The following is a 25,681-nucleotide window of genomic DNA, read 5'->3' on the forward strand; positions in this document are numbered from 1 at the left end:
GGTGATGGTGTTGGTATCCACAGCAGAAAGCAAGCTTTTGGCCCAATAGCAGAGGCCCTATGAGGTGGTTGAACCCGTGGTGGAAGTAATGTACAAAGTGCGGCAGCCAGGACGCTGGAAACATGAACAAATTTTTCACATTAATCTCTTAAAGCCTTGGCACCAACGAGAGGCGTGTGTAGTGGCCCAAGAGACCCCGATCCAGGGAAATAACATGCAGGAGCAGATCAGGATATCCACTGATCTGACACCAAACCAGAAGAAGGAGGTAACTGAGATTATCAACCAATACCAGGATGTGTTTTCAGTCAAACCAGGTCGGACCACCGAAGCATATCACCACGTTATCACAGACTCTGGGGCAAAGGAACTTTAAGGCCCTACCGTGTCCCAGCGGCAAAAAGGGAGGAGATCAAGGCAGAGGTAAAAAGGATGTTGGAGCTGGGAGTCATGGAAGAGTCCCATAGTCAATGGTCAAGCCTGATTGTGTTGGTGCCCAAACCCGATGATACCACTAGGTTTTGTAATGACTTTCGCCGGCTGAATGAGATATCCAAAGTCGATGCATACCCCATACCCCGTATCAATGAGTTAGTTGACCGCCTGGGCAATGCCTGATTTTTGACCACCCTTGATTTAACAAAGGGATACTGGCAGATTCCCCTTGCCAAAGATGCGAAAGAAAAGACTGCATTCTCTACACCAGAGGGTCTGTTTCAATATACTGTTCATCCTTTTAGGACTGCATGGGGGACCTGCCACCTTCCAGCATCTTATGGACAAGTTGCTACAACCCCATACCAGTTATGCAGCGACATACTTGGATGATGTGATTATTCACATGCCCGACTGGGAAACCCACTTAGAAAAGGTGGAAGCGGTTCTGGACACGCTAAATCAGGCTGACCTCACAGCCAACCCAGCCAAGTGTGCTACAGGGCTAGCTGAGGCTAAATACCTTGGCTACATTGTAGGAAGGGGTATTGTTAAGCCCCAACTAAACGAACAAGAGGCTATCCAAAATTGGCCCCGGCCAAATCGGAAAAAGCAAGTCTGGGCATTCCTGGGTGTGGTGGGGTACTACTGACTATTTATTCCCCATTTTGCTACCAGAGCCGAGTCCCCTAACAGATGTGATAAAAGCCCGGGGTCTGGACATGAAGTGGACAGATGCCGCAGAGAAAGCATTCATGGATCTATGGACAGCCCTCTGCAGTAACCCTGTACTTATAGCCCCAGACTTCAACAAAGAATTCATTTTACAGACAGATGCATCTGAAGTAGGATTGGGAGCTGTCCTATCGCAGATGATCGGAGATGATCACCCAATCCTCTACCTCGGCAGGCAACTCCTCCTGAGAGAGCAGAAGTATGCCGTGGTTGAAAGAGAATGAGTAGCTGTGAAATGGGCCATGGAAACGCTACGTTATTACCTTCTGGGACGATGGTTTACCCTTGTGACTGACCATGCACCCCTCCAGTGGATGCAGCGAAATAAAGAGAACAACGCAAGGGTGACCAGATGGTTCCTGTCCCTACAACCTTTCCAATTCACCATACAACACCAGGCTGGAAGCCACCATGGCAATGCAGATGGCTTGTCATGGGTACACTGCCTGACATCCCAAGTTGCCCAACCCCATGGTGTTGAGCAAGGGGCGGGGGGAAAGTGTGACAGGGTCCAGCCAGATGGCTACAGGAGAGTGATAGAAGGCAGATATATTAGCCCCAGGTTAAGTAGGTCCCTTTTCCCTGGATAAGGTAACATGGAAGGTTCCAGAACAATCAGGAACTTTCTGCAAATAAGGCAGACAGGCTGATTGGCTGCAGGTATTCTAATCAAGAAGCTGCTAGAATCAATTAAGGCAGGCTAATCAGGGCACCTGGATTTTAAAAAGGAGCTCACTTCAGTTTGTGGTGTGCATTTGAGGAGCTGGGACTAAGAGGCACTAGGAGCAGAGAGTGAGAAGGCGTACTTCTGGAGAACTGAGGAGTACAAGCATTATCAGACACCAGGAGGAAGGTCCTATGGTGAGGATAAAGAAGGTGTTGGGAGGAGGCCATGGGGAAGTAGCCCAGGGAGTTGTAGCTGTTGCACAGCTGTTCCAGGAGGCACTCTAGACAGCTGCATTCCACAGGGCCCTGGGCTGGAACCCGGAGTAGAGGGCTGGCCCAGGTTCCCCCCCCAAACCTCCCAACTCCTGATCAGACACAGGAGGAGTTGACCTGGACTGTGGGTTCACGAAAACAGCCAAACTGAGGGCTGCCATGAATCTTCAAGGCAAGCAAATCTGCCAATAAGCAGAAGACCCACCAAGGTAGAGGAGGAACTTTGTCACAGAACCTAATAACTTATTTCAGAGGAAAATATGTATAGTATCATTTTGATATTTATGTAGCTTATGGGGTGGTTCAAATGTGTCTCTAGAATTGGTTATGGCTTATAGAAGCAAAGGATATTTGATCTCCTATGAAGGGATGCCTTGAGTAACTTTAGGCCAGCTGACATGACATTGATCATGGGTAAAATCATAGTAAGGCTAATATAAGATGCAAACAGTAAAAAAAATTAAAGGATGGCAGCATAATTAATGCCAGTCAACATGATTTTATGGTAAATCTATATATAATTTTTTGAGTTTACAAGTTTAATTGACAAAGGTAACTATTGACGTAATATACTTAGACGCCTGAAAAGTATCTGGCTTAGTACTTCATGACATCCTGATTAAAAAAAAAAAAAGAGCACTATGCAAAATCAATGTAGCATATGTTAAATTGATTTTAAAAAATGGCTAAGTGATCTCAAAGTAACTGTAAATGGGAAATCATCATCCAGTGGGAGCATTTCTAGGATGATCCTGCAGGGATCTGTTTCTGGCCCAATGCTATTCAATATCTTTATCAATGATCTGGAAAAAAATTAAAATTATTGCTGGTCAAATTTTCAGATGACACAAAAATGGTGGTAAATAAAGGCAGGTCTATAGAGCAATCTGGATTACCTGGTAAACTGGGTTCACCTAACCAATATGTGTTTAAATACATCTAAAGAAAAGATCATATATCTAGAAACAGAAGATACGTTACACTTACATGATGGAAGATTGTATTTTGGAAAACAGCGACTCAGAAAAAGGTTATGGGGACATGGTGGATAGCCACTATGACCAGTGGCTAAGAGAGCACCTGTGATCCTTGTCTGTATAAACTGGGGAACAGTGAGTAGAAGAATGCAAGTGTTCTTACCACTTTATGAAGTATTCATCAGATCTTTACTGGAATAGTACTATGTCCAGTTCTGGTGTCCACACTTCAAAAATAATGCTGAAGCATTGGAAAGGGTTCAGAAAAGAGTTACAAGATTGATTTGAGAAAAACAATCTATTTAGCCTGTGAGGGAGAAGACAAGGGGTGACTTGATCATGGCCTATAAGTATTTACAAAAGGATTTTTGGTAGTAGAGAACTCTTTAATCCAGCAGAAGATAAACCTAAAAATCCAGTGGCTAAAAGCTGAAGGTTGACAAATTCTGATTAGAAATAAAGTGTACATTTTAAACTGTGAGGGTAATTAACCATTGGAACAATTTACTAAGGGATGTGGTGCATTCTCCATTACATGAAGTCTTTGAATCGAGATTGGACACATTTCTAAAAGATATATTCTAGCCCAGCCAGAAGTTAAGGTCTTGATGCAGGAATTATTGGGTGGAATCTATGGTCTGTGTTATGCAGAAGATCAGATTAGATGAGCATAGTGGTCCCTTCTGGATTAAAATCTATGAAACCAGGGGCGACGCTACCAATTTTGCCGCCCCAAGCAGTTGCTGCTGAATTGCTGCTGTGGCTGGAAGAGCGGTGGAGCTGCCGCCCCAAGCACCTGCTTGGAAAGCTGGTGCCTGGAGACGGCCCTGTGCGAAACACCAGTACAGCAGAAAGATTGGCCACAAAAAAGTGTTTATAAGCTTCAAAGCAAGCCAGGACACAGCATCACACGTGCCTAAAGATAGTCACTCATCCAATTTGGGAAGACTAGCAGACACCAAGATGAAAGGGCAAAGCCTGGAGGTACAATGTGTATCCCCATGCTTTTTGTATAATCCAGGCAGCTAAATAACAATGGGAATACTAGAGACTGTGAAATGCAAAGGAATTGTGGGCACAGGCTTGAGTAAGAAACCTGCTAAAATGTTAGGAGATACAAAAATTGTGTGCACACATTTATGATACGGTATTGTGAGATGTCAGCTCCTAAATAAGAGAAAAATAATGGGCCAGATTCTGGTACCCTTATTGGTGTTGTCTATTACCTTATTCCACTCGTAGTTCCCAATAGGCCTCGGAATTTGGACCGATAGGAGTACTTGTCAGGTGTAAGAGAGGATATATTGTCAGCTTGTTTGTAGGCTAACCACAACAATCAAAGCCTCGGGAGACTGACTAAATGATCCACCTTTTTATTTTCTGGTAATTGAAACCATATTCTGTACTTGCTGTTTTTCATTCATTTCCCAAAAACTCCTAATTACAAGATAGAGTGTGTAAAACATGCCAGAATGTGTAAAGCCACCCTTCTTAAGTGCTTTGACAGTGGTTGCACATTGACACTAAAATGCATCCTTGTCAAGAAGGACATTCTCTCATTTGTTGACACGATTCATACAATAAGAGACCTGGCAAAGGCTTTCAGACTCAGCAGTGCCATTTGCAGGTGGCCTTGCAAGTGTTTACAGTAAACAAAGAAAGAGAGTCTATGACCATGACCCTCCAGGTACCTGCGTGGGACCCACAAGGCTCAGTGTGTTTTGATTTTGCACAGAGGGGAAGTGAAATCACAGAGTAATGCTGTGCTGCATTAAATGAGTATCCACCAACCGTTATTCACAACCACTGGAAAGGACATAAAATCCATAATTCCCCTCTCAGATCTTGGAGTGAGAGCAATAGGTTTGTCATGATGATGAGTCCTCAGGAAGTATTGTTTCTGTTCTTAAATATGTGACATGTAAACTTCTTATATTTGGGCACTTGTGACAATCTCATTGAAAGCTGCACTTTTTTTGGGAGGTGGGGCAGGGGTGGACTCATGGAGTTAGTCAAGGTAGGAAAAGGAGTGGAGATAAAAACAGGGATGATAACTGTAGTATCTCTGGCTTCAGAAATTATCACCCTTTTTGGGGAGGGGAAAAAAAGAGAAAAGAAACAAAGAAAATTTCACCAACAATCACGGTCATCCCCAAGGGCCTGGTTACACAAATGGTTTTTAGTTTGACATTAGAGGTATGATCCTAAACAGTATCAATCTCTTCTTATGTTCTGGTGTCATATAGAGGGTATGGCTGGTATCCAGTTTACTGACCACAGAAGCGCAACTTGCAGATGACATGCTGTCCTTTTCGTTTGTGGTAGAAATAACTGGTCCAGATTCATTACAACTAAGGCGTTCATCACAAAGGCTGCCCCCAATCTAACTAAGAGGATGTGTGATTGGACTAATGGGGGGTAAAGACAACACCTGGGGTCCTGAGAAAGTTAGGGATAATGAGACGTGTGTCTCCCCCCTCCTTTCCTGTCCAGAATGTTTATGAGGGTTGGGTCTGGGGGAAGGGGTTAGGGGAAACCGATTTCTCAGTCTCTCCTTGCTGCTACTGGCTAGGTCAGGAAGGTGGAGGGGAGACTTGATTGTGTCTTGCATCTCCCACCCCCACCCCTAGGGCATACAGCAGCATTTCTACTGTGGTTGCTGCCCCACCCTCCCATTGCCCTATCCTGGAAGCATAGTATGGGTCTGACTGATCACCAGGAAGGAATTGATCCTGGTAGGATTGACAAGGTATCTGGTGGGTTTTCTAGAAAAAGGCAAAATACCACATTTATTGTGAATACAGAAAGAATCATAGTAAGCAGTTAGTTATAGCTATAACATTCCATTCAATTTCATATTTATTCACACATTCATGCGCACACACAGGTTCTGCAAGTTTGTTATCATAGTTACCAGCCTTAGAGTTGCTCATGCCAAGCCACTGGCCAGGTGGCCTGGACATGAGGAGGAAGCAGAGCCTTGTCAGATGCTCATCTGATGCTCCTGGAAGTTGGTTTGCAGAATCAGACCCCCCCCCAAAGTTCTCACTTCCTAGAGTCCATTTTTATAGGAGTTTCTTCCTATGCCAGTCTATGGGAATTGCTTCATCATGCTGTTGCTGAATCAATCAGCAGATAGCACATTCCTGACGGCTCTGTGCTGCTAGATGTTATCTTGTTCTTTGGTTCTCCCATTCTTGAGGCTGTTGGGTGGATTCCAGTCTGCCCTCCAGGGGTCCTCTGGTTATTTCCACTTGACGCCTTCTTCAGCCGATGGACACTGGATTCTTAGGCTGGCACCTCCCTGATCATTCAGTTATTATCCACACCAAGCATCCATCCGCATACATCCTCTATCTCTATTTTAATCACAATTGTTAATACAACAAAAGGGCGGGGAGTCTCTGGGTGCTGTTTCTGTTGTTACAGAGTATTGCTTTGAGTCTCTCTGTGTGAACTGCTTTGAGAACAGACTCTGTCTTAGAATGTACTAACGCAATTAGCAGCTTGCAAGTTTCACACATAGAGGGAGAGAAACAGTACCAAAAACCAAGAGACCTCTTAATTAGTAATACCCTGGAATTTAAACTATGGGGAATCAAACTCATTTGTGATTTTAATACAGAACTTCTTTAATATGATCCAACAGCAGCAGCCAGAGGCCCGGTGTAGGCTAATGAGCAGTAAGGGCAGGATTTAAAAGTTGTAAGTTTTTGTATTTTTATTGCAATTTGTGGCTGCTGCCCAGTGTGGTAAGAGGACAAAAGGGGCCAGCTCCCAGAGGTAAACATGAGACCTGAGAGATTACTGGTGAAGCCTGGATGAAGTAAGGGAAACCTTAATTTTTTTTCCAGAATGAGGTCTCTTACATGTGTACATTCATTTCCTCTTGCAGGAGGGTTCAGAGGTGGGCTGAACCTAGGGGTTAGGCTGAAGAGGGCCAACTCTGAATATTGGTGGTTTGGCATGGAGGCCATTGAACACCACACTGGACCCAAGTAATACAGTGTTTTAGGGAGGTATTAGGCCCCACCCCGTCCAAAGTTAAAAATTAATCAAGCTGCAGCCTTCCATTTTAAAATCCATCCCTGTGTTTTGTTCTCCTCTGTGACCTGATCAATAGGCTTAAATAATAGGTGTATGGAACAAGGAAATAATGTAGCCACTTGCTCTGCTTTTTATCCACTTTGTTCTAAATCTTACATTCCACAAGTAGGAGAGAAGGGTTCGTGGGTCTGTTATTTATGGATGCCAATCTTTAGAAGAATAGGGGCATGAAATTATAGTAACGGTGGTAGTAGTACCATATCTTGTAAGCACCAAGGACTTGTCAGTGATATGATAGCCAGTTTTGTCTTTAGCAGTAGCAGGTATCACTTCTGTCATTTGTCTTTAACTAAACTGATATAGAGAAATTGACCCAGTATTAATGCTCTGATGGGATCCTTGGAAAAAACATCCTCATTATGATTATCACCTCACTGCTCTGCTGTACGATAGTATGTTATCTCCAAGTTCCTCATTTCCACAATATCCACCTCCAGCAACAGAAAAAACATTAATTTTTCTAATCTACCACAGCTCTGGTAATTTTAAGGAAATCTGTAGCATCGTAGCGGCCACAATACATCACATCAGCTATGAGAATGGCTGGACAGTATAAAAAACAAGGTTGACTTTCACAAGTGACTGAAATGAGAACTAGGGGTGCTCAACGCCACTGAAAATCTGGAAGTGTTTTAGGTATCTAAATAGAGATTTAAGGGTATGTCTGCACTGCAAAACAAACAAAACCTCTCAGCAGCGAGTCTCAGAGCCTGAGTCTCCAGACTTGGGCTCATGCTGTGGTGCTAAAAACTGCAGTGTAGGCATTCCCACTCAGGCTGAAGTCAGGGCTCTGAAATCCAGGAATGGGGGAATCAGTGTCTGAGCCTAAAATCCAGCCCAAGTGGGAATATCTACACTGCTATCTTTAGCACCATGGCACGAGGTTGAGCATGTAGACCCAGACTCTGAGACTCGCAAATGCCTTTTTGGTGGGGTTTGCAGTATAGACCTATCCTAATAAAGGGCACCTACGGCTGCACCTTTTACAGAGAACTATTTTTGTAAGACATTTTTTTTCACCTTTTCCTGTTCCCTCTTACTCACATCTCCCTTCAGATGACTTCAGCACAAAGGGCCTGTTTCCCCTTTCATTTAAATTTGGTTCTACTCCAATTTGAGCTCTGTTGACTTCAGTGGAGGAATTCCTGCATAGAGGTGGCTGAAACATTTCAAAGTTTTTTGGAGGGGGGGAATCCTTTTCACAAAATCTTTCACAGAAAAGGTTCCCATTGTCTGACCTGTGCTACTTATGGGTTAGAGGAATACCAGGTCTGTTAGTCACCAAGCTGCCAGCTTCTATGGGATAAGAATCCCATATGACTGTAATTCTTCTCCTTTTGTATCAAGGGTAGGAAACAAGAAGTATCTCTTGACACCAGACAGTGACTACTTCCTCATTCAAAATAGGAAAGCCATTTTTCAAGCAGGATGTAAACTTGTTTTGTCAAGGTGACACTGAACTCCAGCCTTGGAAGGAAGGAAGGAATGAATGAATAAATAAATAAATGAGAATTTTCAGTTCTATTTCATACTCATGGAGCTATAATAGATTTGAAAATCAGTAAAATGTGTTCACCCATCCCAAATATAAATGAAATCACTGTCCACATAAGAGAAGCACTATTTTAAAAAATAAGATTGAAGCTTTTCAGGGATATCAAGGGCCAACTTTTCAGCTGGCCTCCCTCAGTGACACTGCAGGAACCATCCTTTGCTTTATTCATATGTGCAAATGCTCTTTGTGTGTTTTTTTTTTTTTTTAAAAATGGAGTTTTGTTGAGCACAAAAAATCCCCCTGCCCCATATATTTGCCTGCAGCAGTTAAGGAGCTCAGCTGAATATTTGTTCCTAAGTGTCAATTGTTAGAATATTAGTTATTGAGAATTTTCTTTGATTTTTACCATTGATCTGGCCTCAGGTTTTGGAGGGGGGCCTCTGTATTAACAAAGTCTGTGAACGTATTAGATTTCCAATGAAGTAAAACAAATCATCAGCCCTCTTCCTCTAGCCCACCCCTACCAAAAAACAAAAACACAAAATCTGCTCTAAAACTCCACTGGCACCATCTTTTTATTTTATTTTATTTTGAAAAACCTCATACAGCCTTTCTTTGTTGCTGTGTAAAATGTTAGATGATTGTTTCTCTGTAGATTTCCAGGCCTAAAGAAAGTGTGTGTTTGAGTGGAAAGGAGCTCAAGGAGGGCAATAAATGCGCTATTTTTCCATTAATTTTTTTTTAGATACAAGGAGTGAGTAAAATTCTCAGTTTAAGTCCTTCCACAAGTGTAGCAGTTACCAAGACATTTTGCATATTGCTTACTTTCAGAAGTGATCCAAATGAAGATCTAGACTGTTGGCTAACTTAGGCCTTGATCCACAGCCTATTGAAGTCAATGAGATTCTCTCCGTTGACTCCAGTGGATGTTCAATTAGGCCCTTGGAGACTGACCATGCTCCCACTGAAGCCAATTGCACAAATCCTGTTGATTTAAGTAGAACTTAGGGTGGGCCCATAATTAGGAGTCACTTCTAAAAAAGAGAGCAGTATTTATGCATTCCTTGACATCAAAAAGAGAACATAACACTTACTGCAATTTTCAACTGCAAGACGTTGATATTCTAAGAGGTGTTTCATATTGGCCATTTACACAGCATGTGCATCTGTGTGTGTGTTTTTTGTTGTTGTTTTTTAAATCCATTTGAAATCAATACATCTTGTCTCGGGTTTTTTACTAACTGTAATTTACTTATATGCAAGCAAGTTAAATTCATTACACGATCAGGGCCAGCTCTAGGTTTTTTTGCCACCCCAAGCACGCGCGCACACAAAAGAAGGGCCAGAGTGCCGCCCCTTGAAAAGTGCCACCCCAAGCATGTGCTTGGTTTGCTGTTGCCTAGAGCTGGCACTGTACACAATACAAGCAACTTACTGCTTTGAAAAGAAATGGTTGCATCTTTAGATTTGACTAGCTTAATTATGTGCTAGTGGCTAAAAGCTAATATAACTGCTATCTATCCATGTTCTTAATTGGAAAATAGCACTTGGACTGACCGTTTTATACATATGATGCATTGAAAAATATAGTCACATAAGAATGAAAATAACTTCGTTTATTTTGATCTTCTCTCCTGAGTTCTCAGTTATTAAAGAGTACTTGTCCTTGTATTCTGGGTGTGTTGCAGGAGGAAATAAACTTTTTTATAGTTCAACTCCCTCATTTTAATTTATTTTGTCTTTTTTTTATTTTTTTTATTTTTTAGCTAGGGTCAGGGGTATCATTTGCTATGGGAAAGGGGGCCATTGCCTCCCCAGATCTTGGTTTGTATCCCTCATCCACTTTTCATAGCTCCTCACCTGCTGGTACTATAGTGTCTAACTCTGGCCTCCCAGGCATGGGGCCCAGACTTGGCCAGGGCTCCTAATTGTTGCATTGTTAGTGCAGCCCCTGGCCTGCTCTCCCCGCCCCATTCCCCGGAATAGGACCGGCACGCCACTCCCCACCCCCTTCCAGGATAGGATCAGCCTGACGAGCAGCCATGGCCTCAGTGGGGAGGTGGAAGCAAGGATGCTGACACAACTTCACCCCGTCCCAGAAATTTTCTGAATGGTGCCCCTGTTAGGGTCTCAGTGCAGCAAAGCACTTAAGCATGTGTTCATTTTGGTCAAAGCCCAGGAGAATCCCATCTTGTAGAAATTAAGTCTAGAAGTGGGTGGGTTTGCATCTATACAGTGACAGACTTGATCCAAAGTCCACTGATGTCAAAAGAAGTAATTTTTTGTGTCATTTGAAAGAACAGCTGTTCTCCCTTGGATCACCCCTTTCTAGTCCTTACTGAATTTCTTCAGACTTAATTTGAAAAAGGAAGCACTTAAAATATTAAGGTAATGAATGAACTTTGTCCAAGGAGAGAGAACAAAGGACATCTAAAAGTGTGAATGTAGCAAGATGCAGATTATCCCAGAGGGAAACAGGATCTAAAGAAGAAGAAAGGAGAACTCCTGGCCAAGTAACAGATGTTCTCCCTCAAGGATAATGATGGAGCAGACACTATGGAAAATAATCCAGAGGACAGCAGAATTGTTTTTTCACCTGCAATGTCAGAGGGATGTGTCTAGAGAAATGTGACAAGAGCCATTGTCAAGGTTCCTTCCCCACTCTGAACTCTAGGGTACAGATGTGGGGACCTGCATGAAAACCTCCTAAACTTACTTTTACCAGCTTAGGTTAAAACTTCCCCAAGGTACAAACTATTTTACCCTTTGCCCTTGGACTTCCACTGCCACCACCAAACTTTATCTGGGTTCCTGAGAAAACGTTGTTTGGAAACATCTTTCCCCCGCAAATCCTCCCAATCCTTGCACCCCACTTCCCGGGGAAGGTTTGGTAAAAATCCTCACCAGTTTGCATAGGTGACCACAGACCCAAACCCTTGGATCTTAAGAACAATGAAAAAGCATTCAGTTTCCTTACAAGAAGACTTTTAATAGAAGTAAAAAAAATCACCTCTGTAAAATCAGGATGGTAAATACCTTACAGGGTAATTAGATTCAAAACATAGAGAATCCCTCTCGGCAAAACCTTAAGTTACAAAAAAGACACACAGACAGGAATATTCATTCTATTCAGCACAGCTATTTTCTCAGCCATTTAAAGAAATCATAATCTAACACATATCTAGTTAGATTACTTACTAAATTTTCTAAGACTCCATTCCTGTTCTGTCCCCGGCAAAAGCATCCCACAGACAGACACAGACCCTTTGTTTTTCTCCTTCCTCCCAGCTTTTGAAAGTATCTTGTCTCCTCATTGGTCATTTTGGTCAGGTGCCAGCGAGGTTATCCTAGCTTCTTAACCCTTTACAGGTGAGAAGATTTTTCCTCTGGCCAGGAGGGATTTTAAAGGTGATTACCCTTCCCTTTCTATTTATGACAGCCATCATCATCTTTGATATTGAAAACATGAGATAAGAAAATTGATAATTACAAATCTCCATGTAGGAAGACAGCAGAGGGAAAACAGCACAGTACATAAGGTCAAAAAGAGGAGGAGAAGGCAGCTCCTACATAACAAAAAATTGCAACTCTTATCTTAACACGTTTCAAAGAAAGTGTTGCCTGGAACTGGATGGCACAGTTGCTATTTTTCTCCCCCAAACTGGAAATAGTAGACCCACTGTTCTAGTACCTGTAATGTACAAAATCTTCATTAAGGTCATGCTTCAAAGCCTGTGGAAGTCTTTCCATTGCCTTTCAGGAGTTTTGGATCAGACTTTCTGAGTGCTGAGTAGCAGACTACTAAGGTTAGCTGGTAGCAAATATTTGACTATTTTGTTGTGATAAATTAAATAAATTGATTTTTCAAATAGTTGAAATTTAGCAAAACAAGTGTGCAGCTAGCTATACCTATCCAAGAGAAAATATATTATTTTCCCCCTCTGTTTTTGCCTATTGGAATGCATCTTGATAGTACAATAATAATCTGAGAGCCAAGTTTTGCCGTTTGATACACGGCTCCTGTTGGTTGCAAGTCACTGGGGACCTTCTGCATCTGAGAACAAAGTTTGTTCCTTTGGGATTATGCAATTTTAATGTAGAGCCTGGTCCTGCCATTATTTATACAGTGAGAACACCTAGCAACTTCAACAGCAGCTTGAGGATCAACCCCTGTAATTTTCCCATTGTAGGGCTTTCAGCTATTGCAAAATGTGGCATCATGCCGCTCCTGAGACTGAGCGGCTGTGATCACATTACATTCTACCAGCATTCTTTACACTGATGGCCTATAAAGTGATGGACTGTTTTAAGGTGCCCCTGTTGAATTTAAAGTCTGGCTCTATTTAAGCCATCTTCTATGAACCTCACACAGACAATCCCCTCTGCTCTGATACCAACTAACTATAGGGGTCCCATTATCACACTGTAGGTTGTCAGATGTTTGACATTTGCTGCAGAGGCCCTTAGAGTTTGGAACTTGCTCCTCAGGAAAAAAAAATGAGACGTGTTCATTCTCCCCTCCTACCCTCCCCCTCTCCCCCTTTTTCAAAAGTGAAGGAGAAAGCAACTTTTTCTAGAGGTGTTTTCAGTTTCAATCACTCATCTAACATGGAGGAAATCCCTGCCTCTCCCTGCCTCTGCCTGGCTAATAGCCATTGATGGACCTATCTTCTATGAACTTGTCTAATTGCTTTTTGAACCCTGTTATAGCCTTGGCCTTCACAACATCCTCTGGCAAGGAATTCCACAGGTTGACTGTGTGTTGTGTGAATGTTTGCTCGGGGCCTCAAGTGCCTATGCAGGGGAAAAACAGTTTTATTAGTTACAGTATCACGAATGATAGTTTTGTGATCTCAACATCCAACATAGTCAGTGTTAATGTTGATGCCTATGTGCCATGGCAATAGGTGCACAGGAAATACTTTCACAGACAGCACTGCTTCAGGTTGGGGGGCTGCCTCGCAGCAAGGATTGGCCTGTGAGAGTGGGGGATCATTTTCCAGGATAGGTTGTAGATCATTGGTGATGTGTTGGAGAGGTTTTAGCTGGGGGCTGTACGTGATGACCAGTGGCATTCTGTTGTTTTCCTTGTTGGGGCCTATCCTGTAGTAGGTGACTTCTTGGTACCCATCTTGCTCTGTCAATCTGTTTCCTCACTTTCGGTGGGTATTGTAGTTTTAAGAATACTTGATAGAGATCTTGTAGGTGAAGCTTATACTCACCAGCAACTACACACCACACCACAGAAACACTAATCCAGGAACCAATCCCTGTAACAAACCCCATTGCCTTCTCTATCCCCATATCTACTCTAGCGACACCATCATAGGACCCAACCACACCAGCAGGGGCTCATTCACCTGCACATCTACTAATGTGATATATGCCATTATGTGCCAGCAATGCCCCTCTGCCATATACATTGGCCAAACCAGACAGTCTCTACGTAAAAGGATAAATGGACACAAATCAGCCATCAGGAATGGTTACATACAAAAGCCAGTAGGAGAACATTTCAATCTCCCTGGACATTCAATAACAGATTTAAAAGTAGCCATTCTTCAACCAAAAAAACACTTCAAAAACAAACTTCAAAGAGAAACTGCAGAGCTACAATTAATTTGCAAACTTAAAACCGTCAATTTGGGCTTGAATAGGGACTGGGAGTGGCTGGCTCACTACAAAAGCAGTTTTCCCTCTCTTGGTATTGACACCTCCTCATCAGTTATTGGGAGTGGACCACATCCACCCTGACTGAATTGGCCTTCAACATTGGTTCTCCACTTGTAAGGTAACTCCCTTCTCTTCATGTGCCAATATATATTTATGCACGTATCTGCAATTTTCACTTCATGCATCTGAAGTGGGTTTTTTACTCAGAAAAGCTTATGCCCAAATAAACCTGTTTATATAGTGATTTTCCTTCACTGGGACCAATGAGTTTTGCACTGTTATGCTGTAATCAATTGTTGTTCGACGAGTGCTTGTTTTCTTAAACTGTTCTTGTCCTTTATCTTGTTCTTTCGTCAAGTCTCTCAGGGAGTTATCCCATGCTGGTTTTGATCACAGTGATCTTGTCCCCATTGATAGGTTCCTGTCTCATCTTTAGAGTTGTCAATCTGCCTTCCTCTGACATTTCAATAGGGGGGTGTTGCAATCTCCTAGTGCCCTCACGTTTGTCCTCGGTTCCTCCCTAGAACATCTGGTCTGGTGATGGCCTTCACACTTATCTTCTAACACACACATCCCTCATTCGCACACAAAACGGGATTGATTTACACAGAGCATTTGAACAGAAATATCAAGTTGCAATTCAGGAGAAAAAAACCATTGCAGTCTTTTACTTATTTTAAAATGCTAAACCCACAACAAACTGGTGACCCTAAAGGTCAGTGTCTGCCTTGAAATCAGCTTCAGACACAGATTCTGGCTGATGCATCTTTACCCAATGGCCCATTAGGCCATTCCTTTCTGCTTTCAGAAAGTGTGGCTGGCAGGATATGGTCAAATCATACACCAATACATTTAATGCATGCTATGTTATTAGTCTTATCCTCCATTCTAAATTATACAAAATACAAACATCAAATCCTGCCACTACAACTTGCCTGGCTTTGGATCAAACTCAAACGCCATGTGTATGCTAAGCAGTGTCCTACATTCTATTGTGGCTGGTTTCCAGTTTAATCTTTGGAAATGAGAGTTTGTGGTTGTTCTGTCAGCCACATTCCACACTCTTACTAGGAGGTGCATTTATACTTGTTAAGGGACATTCCCCCTATCCTGACGCATCTTGAATAGTGGCCTGTTCACTTGCTTGTCCAAATTCTTTGCTGACATACAGCCTTTGCAATCCTTTTTACTTCAGTGGAGATGTGTAGGGTGTAAATCTGGGCAGAATCTGACCCACTCTACTTTATATCTCCTTGAAACATTAGTAAATTATTTATTTGTGTTGAAAATAATTTTCCTAATACGTTTATTAAGGTTCACCATGACTCAGTTGCCCAACAAGCATTCCTTGATTAGTCCAAAGGCTACTTGGTATCAATCTAAGCATATAAACCCTCATATTCTATATTCATATTCTATATCCTTGCAACAATACAGTTATAAGCATTTGCTGAATACCACAACCTGATCAGCCCCAGGAGACCCCTTCCCATCATGGCATGACTTCAGAGGGGTAAGGAAAAGTCTGACAAAGAACCCCTAGAAAACCTTGCTTTTTTTTTTATACGCTGTAACAAACAAGTGATGGCATTGCTAACTAACTTATTGAATCTTAGTGAAAGTCAGCTGAAGCAGTTTAGGGCTGCACTCTGCTCTTTTCAAGGGTTTTTTCCTCATCTGACTTTGCCATATTTTTCCCCTACTACTGGACTAAGCACCAATTATTTACTACCCCTGGTGCCCAATTAACTGTTTTCTTTATTTCCCAAACCTTACATACAATAACTCTGGTATTCGAAAGAGTCACTACTCTTAACACACATGATCTTTCTTTCTCATGAGTTCATCCTTTTTCCATGTGTGTGACGGGCTGGATCACAGAAACCCCCTTGGGGTTGCCAGCTGATGTGCCAAGACTACTTCAGCCCTTGCTTTCCTGCCCTGTCAGCTTAGGACTTCAGTGCCTTGCCTGGTTTGAGCCAGACCCGCTAGCCTGCTGCAAACCCAGACCCAGGTCTGAACCATGTCCCCTAACAGCTGTAGGCTTTACTGAAAGGAGCTTACAGAAGTGTTCCTGTCCTTGACACTCAAGTGCCCAACTCCCAATGGGATCCAAACCCTGAATAAATCCATTTTACCCTGTATAAAGCTTATACAGGGTAAACTCATAAATTGGTCGCCCTCTGTAACACTGATAGAGGGATATGCACAGCTGTTTGCCCCCCCCCCTCAAGTATTAATACATACTCAGGGTTAATTAATAAGTAAAAAGTGATTTTATTGAATACAGAAAGTAGGATTTAAGTGTTTCCAAGTAGTAAGAGACAGAACAAAGTGAATTACCAAGCAAAATAAAATAAAACCCGCAAGTCTGTCTAATAAAACTGAATACAGTAAGCTTCCTTTTACAGACTAATCTTCTTCTAGTCCAGGTCCAGCAATCACTCACACCCCCTGTAGTTATTGTCCTTTGTTCCAGTTTCTTTCTTGGGGGTGGAGAGGCTCTCTTTAGCCAGCTGAAGACCAAATGGAGGGGTCTCCCATGGGCTTAAATAGACTTTCTCTTGTGGGTGGAGACCCCCTCCTCTCTCCTATGCAAATTCCAGCTCCAAGATGGAGTTCTGGAGTCACCTGGGCAAGTCACATGTCCATGCATGACTCTCAGTTTTTACAGGCAGAAGCCATTGCCCACATGTATCTTGAATGTCTCTAGGAAGACTTCTTATTTGGATTGGAGCATTCCAAGATGCATTGTTCCTTAAGTGATTGGGCACTTAACTTTGCGAATTCCTTTCTCCAGGAACTGACCAAATGCTCTACTAAGGTTATTTAGAAATCAAGCCAGTACACGGCCAATATTCATAATTTCGAACACAAAAATGATACATGCATACAAATAGGATTAACAGATTCAGTAAATCATAACCTTTACATAGATATGTTGTTACTTGGCATATATAGCATAGAACATATTCCAGTTATGTCATATATTCACAAGCATATTTCCATAAAGCCTTATGTGGGGCACCGTCACAATGTGCTTTGGGCGTATTGCTCATGCTAATATTCAAACTCAATTTAAAACCACAGATCACTCAGGCCTAATATGGGTCTATATTCCTACAACTCAGCAAAGGAAAACATGTTTCTTAGGGCCTGCTTTTATGAGTTATTGAGTTTCCTGGAAGTCTTGATCCTCTTCAACTTCTAGGTCAAGGGAAGTTGAGGGCACTTCGCATTTTCTATGGAGCTATCAGCACCTTAGATGATCAAGGCTTTAGTGAATAATGCCACCATATAAGTGAGCATGTTTCTTGTTTTGTGTCTCTGAAATGTACATGTTGTACAATAATGTATGTTCTTTACTAAAATAAATCTAGTTTTGTGACTAGAGCGACTTCCTATCTCGGGTTTAGGTGTGTTTGCAGATGTTAAACCACTTTAACTAGATAAAATTCATTTAAATTATAAATTGGGGGTATTAAAAATAGACACAGCAGAAGCCAAAGATCAGTGATTTCAGAAGGCAGATTTCTGCTTGAAGATGAACATTAAGAGGACATGCCATTTGATACTTTAAGAGGCAAGCAATCTTTCCTAGAACATCAGCATTTATATGGTAGTAAAACTACATATTAAAACGGAGGAAATTATTATCAAGCCAAAAGGGCCTGGACATTTAAAAACTGAACAGTCAAACAAAGGGAAGGGAATATTAATCTTGGCAAAAGTACGGACATGGCAACTATGGTTTATTGATTTACAAAAATGCTTGTTTTAAAATGGAAAGAGAATTCACATAGACATCAGTGTAGTTTAATTGATACTTTACGGTTACACATTTTTATGCATTTAATTTCCTGCTGTAAGTCTTTGTCATTTCAATGTCAATATCAACATTTTAATTTAAAACGCATGGATAGATGTGTGCCATAAGCTTAGAGACAGACCACACAGGGCCAGATTCTGACCCTTGCCGCTCATTCATACTAAGGCAGAAGAGTGGAAAGAACTCTCTTGCTTCTCTTCAACTTACTTCCCCTGTGCAACATGCTAGCCCTGCCTCTGAAAGCATGAGGACATTTGAATCCAAACCCAAATTTCACAACTGGTCCCTATTTCTAGATTCACCCAACCCAAAGCTTCAGATCTGAATATCCCATCTCAAGGAGAGTTCAAAACTGGGTCTGAGTTTTCCCGCTTGGGTCCGTCTTGCTCTAACATTTTATATTTATATAGGCCACTAAGTTGGTGCCCAGAGTTAGGCACTGAGATAATAATAATCTGTATTACAGTAGCACCTGTACCGCACCTAGCTGAGAGTGGGACCTCATTGTTGGAAACACTGTGCATTCCCTGTCCTGAAGATCTTGCAGTCTAAACAGACAAGAGGGACAGATGGTGGGAGAAAGACAGTAGTTTCCCCTCACAATTCCAGATGGGGAACTGATACACAGAGTTCGAGCGACTTGCCCAAGGACCCACAGGAGGTGTATGGAATAGCTATGAACTGTACCCAGGTCATCAGATCCCAGTCCAGTGTTTTGACCACAAGACCATTCATATATATATATATCCACTTGTTATATATAACAAGTGGATGGAATTCATAGGTACTGAGCACCTGTAGCTCCCATTGTTCACAAGAAGCAGTTCACAACAATATGCTTAACAACGGTGCTGCTTCTGTTGTAGGGAGCAATACAGCCAACTGGCATCCAACACACCACACACATTTTGGAGTGGCATATTTGGTCAGTTTCTTTTGCTACATGGAGGCTGTACAGCTTATCCTTTCAGTGTGATTGCAAGCTCCATGTGGTAAAATCATCTACCATGCTGTTTAATCATGCTAAGCAAATGATTCCTCTTCTGCTCTCAGGATGGAAACATACAGATTTTGGCTTTTCTGTTTATGCCATATGTCCTGGCTCTGCTGAGCCCAATGTAGACCTAATAGATTTATTGTCACGTGACCTGACAACAGTTTTCATGCTTTTAAGTGTTTTTGTTTGTTTGTTTTGAGAGCAGCGGTTCTCAACCCACAGCCCGGCATGCAGCTCAGTTAGCACACAGCTGCAGCCCAGCTGTGTGCTAAAGGCTACCTGGCCATGCAGCAAGGTCTGGGTTCCCAGGTGCCTGGCTGTCCAGCGTGGCCCGGGGCTGCCGGGCGGCTCTGCGGCGTCCAGAATCAGGGGCTGCTGACTGGCCCTACAGAGCCTGGGGTCCGGGGGCTGCCCCATGGGGTTAGGGTCTGGGGTCGGTGTTCGGGCTGCTGGCCCGCCCCCCGGAGTCAGGATCCGGGCTGCCCTGCCACCCAGCATGGTGCCCAGGACTCCACTTCTAGCCCCACTCTGTGGTGGGGTCTCTGGGTGGGAGGAGCTGGGCATAGGGGTCTGTGGGGGCAGATTCAGGCAGGTTTGTGCACTCTGTGGTTCTCAACCTGCGGCCCTAATAACACATTGTGGGCTGCAAATGCAGCCCACAATGATAAATAGGTTAAGGACCACTGTTTTAGAATGAAGTTAGTGAGAGTGAAAGTTGCTGAATGAAATTTCCTTCACAGAGTAGTGGGTAGCACCTAGTCAGTAGCAGGGAGAGCTACCACACACTACCTTGGCAATATATTTCAACTAGCAATGACTGAATGTGACAGAACTAGTACTGATGAAAGTAGGATAGTGCTTTCACCATTGTTGCCTCTTTGTGCTTGTTCACAGTAAATGCATTATGATGTTCATGCACCATAAAGGACATGACATAACAATTCATGCTACCAGCCCAGCTCTCGTATTTTGGATGTCTCTTATTTACATTAAATAGACATCAGAGTGAGTATTTGCTTGACTTCCAAATGGCTGTCCTGTTGAACCATGTTTACACCTCTTTTAATTCACTATTTCTGAATCTTCCTTGAATATGTATTTGGTTACATGACTGATTTCAGAATGATGTTTTTTTGTTCAGATACCTGCATCCACAAGTAAATAAGGGTATATGTATGCAAACAAGCACAGATCCCACCCATTGTAATCTAATTGTTTATTGCTTTTCCTATTTGCCATCCACTCAGGAGGCAGAAAGATTACCATGTACCAGATGACCAATCATTCACCAACATTAATGAATTGTGAATAGCCAAAGTAACAATTTATGAACACACCGTTGATCTAAAGTTTGTTCATTTATACTATTCAGCAACTACTGGCTAAAAGCCTACAATAAGGGAAATCAGGACTACTTCATGAACAATTTACAAGCAAAAAAAGAGAGCTCTACTGGTCAGATAATTTATTCCCAGTGAATATCTTGACCATTTCTCATTACAACCTTGTTTTAGAAGGGTCACTTCTTGGGTTAAGAAGTTAGTTCAGGGTCCCTTTGTTATTTACTTCTTAGCTTTGCTGCTGAACCCTGGTTCCAGGTAGTACCAAAACTGTAGTAAAAGCATGGTGATGGCAGCTACCTTTATTTGCATGAGAAGCATCTACTACCACATTTGCATAGGTTGTGGAGACCAGATAAACTTTGCTCTATCTTTCACCTTCTTCCTTATTAAGGCATGTGGGTGAAATTCTGTGCTATGCATGTGAGAGGGGTAACACTAAACTTACAGCCCCCAAGCAAAGGTGGTATTAAGCCATTGTTGTGTCCCCTGATTCTGAGCTGCTTCAAGGGATGGAGAGGCCCCATGCATACCTCAGACAGCCTTTGTATCCACATCTAAGTTATGAGATACTCTCTGGGTGTCCCTATGGCTTGCTGCACTCCCTCAATTTTCTGTATGCTGTGCACCGCATTCCCACCCTGACACACCCCACCTGCACTGAGTACACTGCACACACCAGAGTTGGTGATGGGGTCCATGGAAGGCATATAGGGCCCATTTTTGCCGTTCCTGCCCTTTTACCCAGTGTAAAAGGGCCAGAGCAGTGGTGAGAATTCTACCCTGTGTGTTTTGTTCCTCCTGTGCATGTGGTTTTATGGTGAAACTTGTTGTTCAAGTACTGAAACGTGCACCAGAAAAATGGATGCCTGGTTGCAATAATTAATGCTACTGGTGTCTGCGTCTAGTCTCTGCAAAGGAGAAAGGAAGTCAGATGAGGTAAAATTAGGTAGCTCAGAAGGTCCCATGCTTTGCACAGAGCTAGATAATACTTGCATCTTCCATGATTGATTTTTATTTATGTCAGCAACTGAGAGTGAAGCGTTGCTATCTGGACCATAGTGAATGTTAGAAATATACTCTGCCTGTATGATTACAGATATTTATAGGAAAGATGACACTTTCCAACATAAAAATTATTTGCCAGGTCAAAATGATGCATTTTTTCTGCTTAAATATTTATTTCTATTATGTTATTTCAGAACGTGTGAAAAGTTCTTATATCGTTGGAGGGGGGCGGGGGTTGCACGTTCAGTGCCGTTGTATCGTCTGTCTATCTGTACAGTGGTTAGCACAATGGGATCCTCGCCCATGACTAGGGGTCCTAGGTACTATATGTGACAGGCTACTACCCCCCACTCCAGGGTGCCACCTGATATATGGGGTACCACTGAGCCAGCCTGTTCCACCAGCCTGGGCTCCCTCACCCTGTCCTGCTGAGCCAGGCCTTCAAGCCTCCTCCAGCACACACACACATAGGTAGGGACACACCCAGCTGCAGAAAAATACAGACACTGAAATCAGCACTGCATGGGAAGACTCAACTCACGAATTGCCCAGCACTCAAGTGCATACCCCATCTAGAATGTAAACCCAAAATTGTATTGTCTTGCACTGCACAGAAAACTTTACAGAGTAAGGTCGTGAAATTCACTCCCTCCCTCAATGTGGAGAAGGATATGCACAGCTTTTGTCCCCCCCAACCGCAGTTATGAATTCCACAAACTGGGTTTTAGAAAACAAAACTAGTTTATTAACTATAAAGGATAGATTTTAAGGGTTAGTAAACACATCAAAGCAGATTACTGAGCAAATAAAACAAACATGCAAACTAAACTCAATACCCTAAAGAAACTGGTTACAAGTAGTAATTTCTCACCCTGAATGTTGTTTTAGGCATTTCTTTCACGGCCCAGACACCTTTTCCGGCCAGGGCTCAGCTCTTCTCTCCCCCTCAGTCCTTGTTTCTTAGATCTTCTCAGCAGTCATCCTGGGCAGGGATTCAGTGAAGAATAAGCCCTGATTAACTCACTTCCCTGCCTTAAATAGGATTTACATATGGTGGGAATCCTTTGTTCCCCAGTTTGGTCTCCACCCTTTTGTGGAAAAATACTAGCAGGCCAAGATGGGGTCCAGTACCAGGTGACATGATCATATGACCCTGCAGTATCAAAGCAGCATCCCAGGAAGGTGGGAGATTAGCATCTTCAAAGACCTATTGTTCCCCTTAATGGTTTATTGACTAACCAGCCAGACTGACTGCATTTTGTCTGGTGGGCATTGCCCAGGTGCAAACACTTTTGTAATTGATACATAGTCAATATTTCTAACTTCAGATGCAGAAATGATACATGCATACAAATAGGATAATCACATTCAGTAAATCATAACCTTTCCAATGATACCTTACATGACCCATCTTGCATAAAACAATTTTAGTTATGCCATATTCATATTATAAGAATATCTCTATGAAGAATATGGGGCATAGTGTCACACTATGGTATTACAAATAGTTAATAGTAATAATGGGCTGTAAAAACTCAACACTATTTGGCAGTCCTCAAAAAAAAAAAAATTAAATCTTTAAAAATTAAACTTTAATCTTCAGAAAAATTTAACTGTGGCCTGTTACCAAAATCAATAGCTACTTTGTGCTTGTACTGTCTAACAGATGATCTGTTCCCCAACATACAGTTATAAATAGCAAAATCAAAAACAAAAAGAACTATGCACAATTCATTCCCCACACCCAATGATCACTTCACCTGCCACTGAGGTTAAGTACAGCAGCTGTTTTAACAGCAACACTATACAAGAGTACGTTAGAGGAAGTGAAAAAGAATAGTATATTCAAGTGAGGAAAAGGAAAAATATATTGTAATTATCCAAGTCAAAATTAGGCCAAAGCACGAGAGTTAATTTAACAAATTTCTATTGTTGTGAAATGTGCCATGGGAATCTGTAATAACCACAAGTGGTTGGGACTTCATTTTTACATTTTGTCCATGCTAATGCACATCTAAAAACCCAGTGCACTCCAGTTTTGATCAATGCACATAAAAAGCCTAACCACCTGGAAAAACACTCAGAAGTGACACCGATCCACTAATTTTTTGGCTACATGTTTAGCTGGTCATCTCCAATATTGTGCACATAGTGGGTTGGCCATTTATTGCCAGGGCCTTTACTACTACATAAACAGGACCTACGATTGGCATTATATGCATGGTAACAAAAATTGATTGCTTTGTAGAGACTCTGGGGGGAAAATAATTGACTGAGTGTGCTGAGGTGGTACATTTGCAACATACTCTATCAGTGTGTTCTGTTCTGTTTTTTTTCATAGGCTAGTGTTCTTGATAATTCCCAAGATACATCTTAAAGAGAAATCCAGTGAATATCATGAACTAATCAAGTGGAAAAGCACAATAGGCTACTGAATATTCTAATGTGAGAAACAGACATCCAAATATTCGTATTTTGATAAATAATTATTACCTGATTTTAATGAATATACAACCATTATTTGCTGCCTTAATTAGCTGTTGATTACTGCTACATAAATGCGTTTCCAGTAAAATAATCATATTTCTTGCTCTCATTAAACAGGCCTACCAATTAGTTAAAAATGTGAAGGTGTAGGTGCTGATTATAGCTAAGTTACAACTAAGTCAAAAGAGAATGAGGCTTCTTTGTTTTAAAATCTGAACCTATTAACATCCCTCAGGCGTATAGTCTTTTGATTACTATTGCCATTTAAAACAAACATGCATCTTTGGATCTCTGTTCTTCTGTAGACAGAAGAAGTTGCTAAGAGTAGAGTTGTTGGAGCATGCTGAGCACTCTTGGGATATGCATGAACTCTCAACACCTAATGTTACCACTGGAAGTTGAGGGTGCTCAGCCCTTGGAGGAATGCTCAGCACCTTTTTCTAATCTAGCTCCAGCTGAAGTCAATGGAGTCTTTACTCTGACTTTACTGGACTTTGGATCAGGCCCTTAATAAGATGATGTCAACATTCTTAGATCCATTATACACTGACATTATAAAATACATGGTATTACTTCATTGTTCTTCTTTATCACCCTCTATATTAGAGTCAATATATACCTTGAAAAATTTGGTGTAAAATTTTAATTTTCCTTGGTTTAATGAAAACATTTAAGTAAAATTACCCAGCCAAAATATAAAGGTTAATTGATAAAATGGTTTTAAAATAACTCCCCATTTCCTTAGTTCAGACTTAAGGCCTATTATGATTTTGTTGATGGTGAGCAAGCCATAGGATACTTTCTCCTAACGAGACCACATCATAAATCAAATAACCAGTATGCTTTAAGAGCACTCTAACTACTGTTCTTCCATGTAAATTGATAGGCCAGATCCTCAGCTGATATAAATTGGCCTAGTTTGAATGGAGATAACTTTAGTTGAGCTATGATGATTTACAGCAGCTGAGAATCCTCTGTAGGGATCCTACACTTTACTAAAGTTCATGAGTCTAAAGGCCATTGATTTAAATGGGACTGCTCATGTACTTAAAGTTAAACACACTGGGTAAGGGCTTTGGTGGATTGGGCCAGGACACTCAGCAGGATTGAGCCCCGTAAACAGAGTAACTTTCTTGATCAAAAATAAATTTAATTCTACACCTAAGAAAACAATCATTGTTCTGCTTTCATTGGTATTTAATGTGAAGTTGTTTTAATACTGCTCAGCTCTAGGGTTGGCATCTCAAGATAAGAGGCTATTGCATCTCTCTTCCCATCAGTGACATCTAAGGAAAATTGTATGCTGGTGGGGACTCAACACTTTAGCTAGAGGCCCTGGATTCTCTAAATTATAAACAAGCAGAAAAGTAAGGTCTAAGTAGGTGGTGGCTAAGAATTGAATCACAAGTGTATTGTTTGCTTCTAGAGTTGTCTGCATACCATCTTTTTACAGGCAGTCTCTTTTGTTAAGCTTCTCTTATTGTTTGCTGTGTTGTTGATTTCTTTACTCAGAACTGGGTATGTTAAAGAAGTGTAATTATTGAAGCTGCTCAGAGTTCGAGTACTGCAAACCCTTAAGGTAGCAGTAGCGTACTGGGTATCCCATGACTTCAAGGCAAGCACAGAAGGTGCTTCAGTAGCTAGGCCTTATAGGAGCTA

At 41.9% G+C, this 25,681-nt stretch overlaps 1 protein-coding gene across 5 annotated transcripts in view; it reads left to right on the forward strand.

The window, feature by feature from the left end:
• MOCOS (molybdenum cofactor sulfurase) overlaps positions 1 to 25,681 on the forward strand; it is a 409,994-nt gene that overhangs the window by 88,417 nt on the left and 295,896 nt on the right. For 2 of the 5 annotated variants that reach the window (XM_043540410.1, XM_043540411.1), the window contains exon 2: positions 23,877 to 23,980. The exons of the other annotated variants lie outside the window; for them this stretch is intronic. The gene's annotated coding sequence lies outside the window, so the exon portion shown is untranslated. The remainder of the gene's footprint in view (positions 1 to 23,876; positions 23,981 to 25,681) is intronic. 5 annotated transcript variants of the gene reach the window in all.

The sequence above is a fragment of the Chelonia mydas genome, chromosome 2 (assembly GCF_015237465.2).
Source record: "Chelonia mydas isolate rCheMyd1 chromosome 2, rCheMyd1.pri.v2, whole genome shotgun sequence".
Lineage (NCBI taxonomy): Eukaryota > Metazoa > Chordata > Testudines > Cheloniidae > Chelonia > Chelonia mydas.